The sequence below is a fragment of the Populus trichocarpa genome, chromosome 4 (genome assembly GCF_000002775.5).
Source record: "Populus trichocarpa isolate Nisqually-1 chromosome 4, P.trichocarpa_v4.1, whole genome shotgun sequence".
Taxonomy (NCBI): domain Eukaryota; kingdom Viridiplantae; phylum Streptophyta; class Magnoliopsida; order Malpighiales; family Salicaceae; genus Populus; species Populus trichocarpa.
Genome location: NC_037288.2, coordinates 13762393 through 13769220, shown reverse-complemented (window position 1 = coordinate 13769220; position 6828 = coordinate 13762393).

Sequence of the window (6828 nt, the reverse complement as noted above, 5' to 3'; positions counted from 1 at the left end):
CGCTGCCGCAACTGAACCTGCTGCAATATTCGCTGCCGATTTGTGTGTTGCGCAGCGAAATTCTGTTTCGCTGCCGCAACTGAACCTGCTGCAGCGATTTGATATTCGCTGCCGATTTGTGTGTTGCGCAGCAAAATTCTGTTTTGCTGCCGCAACTGAACCTGCTGCAGCGATTTGATATTCGCTGCCGATTTGTGTGTTGCGCAGCGAAATTCTGTTTCGCTGCCGCAACTGAACCTCCTGCAGCGATTTGATATTCGCTGTCGATTTGTGTGTTGCGCAGCGAAATTCTGTTTCGCTGCCGCAACTGAACCTGCTGCAGCGAATTTATATTCGCTGCCGATTTGTGTGTTGCGCAGCGAAATTCTGTTTCGCTAACGCAACTGAACCTCCTGCAGCGATTTGATATTCGCTGCCGATTTGTGTGTTGCGCAGCGAAATTCTGTTTCGCTGCCGCAGCTGAACCTCCTGCAGCGAAGTGATATTCGCTGCCGAGTTGTGCGTTGTGCAGCAAAACTGTGGCGCCAACAGCGGTGCAGTTCTCGCTGCCGAACTGGCAGCCTGCGGCGAACCAGTTCTCGCTGCCGAATTGGGCAGCCCGCAGCGAACCAGTTCTCGCTGCCGATTCCTACAATAAGCCTCCTAGGCAGGAATGACTTAAATGCTAATAACAATTTCATGATATGATGGTGTAAAATAGGGAACACTTGAATGTGAACATATGAACTATTGAAATAAGTGTGATGATGAATGTGATTCAAAAATAAAATAAATACAACTGTGCTGATTTGTGACCATTGATGTCTTAGGTGGTGCGGTCGGGATTGGACCATCATCAAGACAGGAACGACCCACAGGTGGAGCAGGTAGGTGACTTGCACCTTTCTTTTTCATACGTTGAATCTTGGAATATTTTAACTTGAGTACTACCATATTGTTAGAACCGATATTAAATTGTCGAACGCTTAATTGTTGATAAAAGAGTGATTAGCTTCGGCTAATGGCATCCGAATGGATGGCCGGGACAAAAGACTGATTAGCTTCGGCTAATGGCATCCAAACGGATGGCCGGGACAAAGAATGATTAGCTTTGGCTAATGGCGTCCGAATGGATGGCCGGGTTAAAAAGGGATGATTTCGCTGCCGATTGTGGATCGGCAGCGACGCAGTTCCGCTGCCGATTCTGGATCGGCAGCGACACAGTATTCGCTGCCGATTCTGGATCGGCAGCGATGCAGTCTTCGCTGCCGATACAGACATCGGCAGCGACCCAGTTTCGCTGCCGATTCCTTGATCGGCAGCGATGTAGTTTCGGCTGCCGATTTTAGGATTGGCAGCGACGCAGCTATCGCTATGGAATCCGGATGGATAGCCGGGACAAATAAACGACTAGTTTCGGCGAATGGCATTTGAAAACTTGTGTATCTATATGTACTACTAATTGTTACATGAAATACATGAAGAAATTATAAATGTTAATGCTTATTTAATTGCTAGCCCATTAGTTACCATTATTATTATTATTAAGTATTTGTTTTCTCTTAAATGATTTGTACTGCTGCAGGGACGTCACACCAACGAGATGTCTAGGATACCCGATACACGGGAACCTACTTTTGCAAGGAATTAAGTAGATGCATTCTAAATCACAATGTATTTTGTAGGGATCAATGTACTGAATGTATAACTTTTATTATATCCTTTTTGTTTAAAAATTGTGATGGCTATTAGAAGTATAAGAGTGCAAACTCATGTCCATGTATATATATTTTTAATATGAACTTCAAATCATGCAACCTTAATATTATGTGTTTGTGTAAGATTCGCTTTTGAATGAACTGTTGATTGTATGGATTGTATTTTGATGATGTGAGGATTCAAGTTCTTTGATTACCGGCACCATGTGTATTAAATATATATATATATAAAAAAAAATTTACTATTGTTTTGGGCTTAGAAAGCCGGGTTGTTACAGTTGGTATCAGAGCACTTGGTATGGATCCTGAGGATCATTAATAAATGTGTTGTTGCGATGAATTTCAGGATGGTACGCACCCGACAAGGGACACGAACTGAGCCACCCTCCTTAGAAAGGAGGGGCATGAACCGAGGTGCCCAAGGTTGGCAAGACGAAGATCCCTTAGATGATACGGCATCTCATGCTCCGATAATACCGCCCGAAACTTTGCAGGGGGAAGATACGGTGGCAGGAGAAGGCCCGAGGTCTCATCAGACAGAGGGAACACCCCCAGTCGCAACGGAGCAGCGAGAAAGATCAGAAGCACAGCCATCTACTGTTCCAACTGGTGTGCCCCCACAATATGTAGATGCAGGACTCCTTGTACAAATAGTTAAAGCAGTGATGGAAGGCATGGCTAGTTCAGCAGCACAAACAACCCCTACCACGCAGATTCCACCAGCAGCCCCTACGACCAGCATGACCATGGATAATGTGGTACCACTGGTGCGACTAGTCAAGAGTATGAGGGAAATGGGTTGTGAACCGTATATGGGGGAACAAGATGCAGAGATAGCTGGAAGATGGATCAGGAAGGTAGAAAAGACAATGATTCAAATAAGCATACCCGAGGGTTTGAGGGTAAATTGTGCATCCCAGTTACTATCTGATAGGGCCATGACATGGTGGGAAACAGTTCAGCTGAGGCGTGCGACTGAGACCCTAACTTGGAGTGATTTCAAGACAGAGTTTGAGAATCAGTTTTATTCCAAGTATCATCGCAAGGTGAAAGAACAAGAGTTCTTAGCATTAAGACAGGGTGATATGTCAGTATTGGAGTACGAAAGGAGATTCCATGACCTCTCATTGTTCGCCCCACATTATGTGCCGACAGAGGAACATATGATTGAAAAGTTGAGAGATGGTTTACGACAGGATTTGAGACAAGGATTGATCGCCTTGCGATTTAAATCGGTGAGGGAGTTGATTGAGGCTGCACAAGAATTGACCACCAGGGCTGCATCGGATGTGGTGGCAGGTACACTACTGTTGAATGATTTTAATATGCATGTATTGTTTGATCCGGGTGCCACCCACTCATTCATTGCTAAGAGAAGTGTCACTAAATTGAGAAAGGAAGTAGAAATAGTAGAGAAGGGGTTTGTAATTGGAACTCCAATGGGAAACATGGTTGAAACAAATATTGTATATGTGGATGTGAGGGTTAGTTTATCCGGGTATGAAACAGAAGTAGACTTGATTCCCTTAGAGCTGCATGATTTTGACATAATACTAGGCATGGATTGGTTGAGTAAATACAAGGCACTAATAGATTGTTATGCTAAAACTGTTACTTTTCAAACACCTAAGGGCGAGAAAATGACTTTTGAAGGAGAGAGATTTCCCAAACTGAATGCTTTAATATCGGTGGTAACAACCCAAAAACTTTTAAGAAAGGGATGTATGGGATACCTCGCATACATCTTAAACTCTGATGATGAAGGTCCACGATTGAAGGATATTCCTGTGGTGAAGGATTTCCCAGATGTGTTTCCAGAAAAACTACCAGGACTACCCCCGGAGCGAGAGGTAGAGGTGTCTATAGACACTTTTCCTGGAGTCCCACCCATAGCCCAACAACCGTATCGGATGGCTCCAGCAGAACTGAATGAGTTAAAGACTCAATTACAGGAATTATTAGACAAGGGGTTCATACGGCCCAGTAATTCTCCTTGGGGAGCACCGGTCCTATTTGTAAGAAAGAAAGATGGAACCCATAGGCTTTGTATTGACTATCGACAGTTGAACAAAATAACAATGAAAAACAAGTATCCGTTACCTCGGATAGATGATTTGTTCGACCAATTAAAGGGAGCGAGGGCATTTTCGAAGATAGATCTGAGATCAGGGTACTATCAGATGAAGATTAAAGAAGCGGATGTAGCAAAGACCGCATTTAGAACTCGTTACGGACACTATGAATTTTTGGTGTTACCGTTCGGGTTGACGAACGCCCTGGCCCTCTTCATGGATTTGATGAATCGGGTTTTCCAACCATACCTGGATAAGTTTGTGGTGGTATTCATTGATGATATACTGGTGTACTCGAATTCTTTCAAGGAGCACGAAGAACACTTGAGACAAACCTTACAAACCTTGAGAGATCACCAGTTATATGCAAAATTGAGTAAATGTGAATTTTGGCTGAAAAGAGTGACGTTTTTGGGCAAGGTGTTTTTGTCGACCCTCAAAAAGTCGAAGCAGTCTTGAAATGGGAAAGACCGACTTCGGTCACTGAAATACGTAGTTTCCTGGGACTTGCAGGATACTATCGGAGATTTATCGAAGGTTTTTCCCTGATTGCAACCCTTTTGACCCAGCTAACTAGGAAGGATAAGAAGTGGGTGTGGTCGGAAGAATGTGAGGCAAGCTTCCAAGAATTGAAGAGGAGGCTCACCACTGCTCCAGTCTTAACTCTCCCCTCAGGGACCGAGGGTTTTGTGGTATATAGTGATGCCTCGGGGAAGGGATTGGGGTGTGTTTTGATGCAACATGGGAAGGTGATCGCCTATGCATCAAGGCAATTAAAGACTCATGAGGTGAACTACCCGGTGCACGACCTGGAGTTGGCAGCTGTAGTATTTGCCTTGAGGATATGGAGACACTATTTGTATGGGTCTCGAACCCAAATTTTTACTGATCATAAGAGCCTGAAGTATCTGATGTCGCAAAAGGAGTTGAACATGCGGCAAAGAAGGTGGATAGAGCTCATTAAGGATTATGATTGCACCATAGAATACCACCCGGGGAAAGCAAATGTGGTGGCAGATGCCCTTAGTCGCAAAAATAAAGCCTCCTTGGGAAGCTTAACAGTGGGAAAGGAGCGGCAATTGGCAGAATTAAAAGAGTTGGGTGCAGATTTGGGAATTGATGCAAGAGGTGGGTTAGTAGCCCAATTATTGGTGCGACCAACGTATCGAGAACAGATACTACATGCCCAATTCCATGACAAGGTGGGATCCAAGATTAGGAAGAATGTGGAGGCCGGGGTAGAAATGAAATTCCGAGTAACGGATGATGGATCCTTGAGGATGGGACAACGGTTGTACGTGCCTGATGACGAAACAGTCAAACGTATGGTTCTGCAAGAAGCACATGTGTAACAACCCGGCTTTCTAATGAGACCTCGGGCCTTCTCCTGCCACCGTATCTTCCCCCTGCAAAGTTTCGGGCGGTATTATCGGAGCATGAGATGCCGTATCATCTAAGGGATCTTCGTCTTGCCAACCTTGGGCACCTCGGTTCATGCCCCTCCTTTCTAAGGAGGGTGGCTCAGTTCGTGTCCCTTGTCGGGTGCGTACCATCCTGAAATTCATCGCAACAACACATTTATTAATGATCCTCAGGATCCATACCAAGTGCTCTGATACCAACTGTAACAACCCGGCTTTCTAAGCCCAAAACAATAGTAAATTTTTTTATATATATATATATATTTAATACACATGGTGCCAGTAATCAAAGAACTTGAATCCTCACATCATCAAAATACAATCCATACAATCAACAGTTCATTCAAAAGCGAATCTTACACAAACACATAATATTAAGGTTGCATGATTTGAAGTTCATATTAAAAATATATATACATGGACATGAGTTTGCACTCTTATACTTCTAATAGCCATCACAATTTTTAAACAAAAAGGATATAATAAAAGTTATACATTCAGTACATTGATCCCTACAAAATACATTGTGATTTAGAATGCATCTACTTAATTCCTTGCAAAAGTAGGTTCCCGTGTATCGGGTATCCTAGACATCTCGTTGGTGTGACGTCCCTGCAGCAGTACAAATCATTTAAGAGAAAACAAATACTTAATAATAATAATAATGGTAACTAACGGCCTAGCAATTAAATAAGCATTAACATTTATAATTTCTTCATGTATTTCATGTAACAATTAGTAGTACATATAGATACACAAGTTTTCAAATGCCATTCGCCGAAACTAGTTGTTTATTTGTCCCGGCTATCCATCCGGATTCCATAGCGATAGCTGCGTCGCTGCCAATCCTAAAATCGGCAGCTGAAACTACATCGCTGCCGATCAAGGAATCGGCAGCGAAACTGGGTCGCTGCCGATGTCTGTATCGGCAGCGAAGACTGCATCGCTGCCGATCCAGAATCGGCAGCGAATACTGTGTCGCTGCCGATCCAGAATCGGCAGCGGAACTGCGTCGCTGCCAATCCACAATCGGCAGCGAAATCATCCCTTTTTAACCCGGCCATCCATTCGGACGCCATTAGCCAAAGCTAATCATTCTTTGTCCCGGCCATCCGTTTGGATGCCATTAGCCGAAGCTAATCAGTCTTTTGTCCCGGCCATCCATTCGGATGCCATTAGCCGAAGCTAATCACTCTTTTATCAACAATTAAGCGTTCGACAATTTAATATCGGTTCTAACAATATGGTAGTACTCAAGTTAAAATATTCCAAGATTCAACGTATGAAAAAGAAAGGTGCAAGTCACCTACCTGCTCCACCTGTGGGTCGTTCCTGTCTTGATGATGGTCCAATCCCGTCCGCAGCACCTAAGACATCAATGGTCACAAATCAGCACAGTTGTATTTATTTTATTTTTGAATCACATTCATCATCACACTTATTTCAATAGTTCATATGTTCACATTCAAGTGTTCCCTATTTTACACCATCATATCATGAAATTGTTATTAGCATTTAAGTCATTCCTGCCTAGGAGCCTTATTGTAGGAATCGACAGCGAGAACTGGTTCGCTGCGGGCTGCCCAATTCGGCAGCGAGAACTGGTTCGCCGCAGGCTGCCAGTTCGGCAGCGAGAAC